Raw genomic sequence first — 1,925 nt, 5'->3', positions numbered from 1 at the left:
GCCTCCCCAGCTGAGTTTCTCCAGCATTTTTTGTCTACCTTCGATTTTTCCAGCATCTGCAGTTCTTTCTTAAATAGATCTTGGAGAAGACTGAACCAGCGGGCAGAGACACGAACGAATGAACGACCAACGGTGGCGCCCCCGGTTTTGCCCCGGTGGTAGTAGTTTTCTTGTAAGTTATACAATGTTAACACATTAATAATAAAATTAATATTAACGTGTTAACATGGAAAACATCATTGTAATCACGGTACAACTAGAGAAAATAGTACGACCTTTTAGCAAAACTGCTAAAAAAGGCTGATTTAGGCACTCGATTGTGAAAAAGGCATTATCCTGGTGAAATCATCAACAAAAGGTATGAAAAGGCACATGGCATTTATGGTAAAATCCTGGCTCTAGTTATGTAATGAAGGGTGATCTAATTTGTAACACGCAAAATTCTATGAGGCTATAGAATCATAACCAATTCTTCCTATGGCAAATATGTCTTGTATTAGAAATCACAATCTCAAAATATAGAGAAGGCTCAGGGCTGAAATTAGGAGACATTTCTAACAGAGAGATTTATGAATCTCTGGAATTCTCTTCTCCCAATGACTCTGGAGGCTCATTCATGTACTACATTCAATGCAGAAGTCAATAGATTACTGGACATCAAAGTTATTAAGGGGTGGGGAGATATGGCAGGAAAGTGATGTTGTGGCGTGAACTTATACCTACTCTTTTTAGGTAGACAAAAATTTTCCAGCATCTGCAGTTCCTTCTTAAACATTGTTAGGTTTAGGTTTTAGTTTTAGAGATATAGTGCGGAAACCAGCGATCCCACTATCATACTGGGGATATTTATTACATTTACCAAGCTTTCTCTCGGAAAACCCCCACCCAGGTCACAGGAGTACTCTGTACATACAAGACAGCACCCCTAGTCGGGATCGAACTCGGGTCTCAGGTCTCCACCGCTGCAATTCGCTGCAAGGCAGCAACTCTACCGCTGCGCCACCGTGACATGGTGGAGGAACAGGCTTGCGAGACCAAGGAAAATATTTCTGCATCTATATCGATATCGTATGTTCTCAAAATGTCACAAAAGTTTTATTTTTTGTACAAAAACGGTTCATACTTTGGTAGAATTATTATTAGTCTAATACACTGGGGCGCCCTTGGACTGTGATAAAAAACGTACATATATATGCAAGATATTTATTTTCCTTTTAAATGACTGCATTTAAAACTCGTTTGTGGCATGTGAAGGACTTTGAGTCAATGCCAGGAGAAATGATCAAGTGCTATGTGAATGGATTGAATGGCCTCCTCCTTCTGCTCCTTGTAGCTGACGATTTTAAGGTGTAGGATGTGATATTCAGTATTAGTATCAGCTCTGTTGTGCCTGAAGTGGAAATGAAGTCTTTGTTACATTACTCAACAGATAGTGTGTGTGAGTGGACATTTTTCACTGCAGCTCCCAAGCGCATGCCCATAACCCATGAATAAATTTGTCCTCTCGAGGTTACGTCGAGCATTGCTTTCTGCAAAGAAGTTGAACACTGTATTTTTTTGTAGCGCAGGCGCGGTGGCCAAGTGGTAAGGCGTCGGTCTCGTAAACCGAAGATCGCGGGTTCGAACCCCGTCCGTGCCTGAGGACCTGAAAGCGATTATTTTAAAACCCGGCAAAGCTAACCCAGCTGCTTCCTTGACAAAGCTAAACTTAAATTCAAAGAAATTGCTTCCTTGACAACACTAGTTCCCAAGTATCACCGTGCAGAAGCCCATCCCTTTATTAATGCATTGCATTGTAAATTGCCTGGACCTGTTAAGTGTTTGCATTCCTTTCTGCTATGTTTCCACGCTGTGCCATTGCATAGGGTTAAATTGATTTTGAACAGTCTCACCACGTCCGAAAACAACTTATTGCAACTATTGCA

The 1,925-nt window shown here is 41.2% G+C and overlaps 1 non-coding gene across 1 annotated transcript; it reads left to right on the top strand.

Moving 5' to 3' along the window:
• The first annotated feature begins 1,567 nt into the window (after positions 1 to 1,567).
• Positions 1,568 to 1,639, top strand: trnat-cgu (transfer RNA threonine (anticodon CGU)). The gene has a single exon. It is a non-coding gene; the product is annotated as a tRNA-Thr (tRNA).
• Positions 1,640 to 1,925: the final 286 nt, after the last annotated feature.

The sequence above is a fragment of the Leucoraja erinacea genome, chromosome 20 (genome assembly GCF_028641065.1).
Source record: "Leucoraja erinacea ecotype New England chromosome 20, Leri_hhj_1, whole genome shotgun sequence".
Taxonomy (NCBI): domain Eukaryota; kingdom Metazoa; phylum Chordata; class Chondrichthyes; order Rajiformes; family Rajidae; genus Leucoraja; species Leucoraja erinaceus.
Note: the sequence above shows the minus strand (reverse complement) of the source record. Positions and strands in the feature narration are given on the sequence as shown.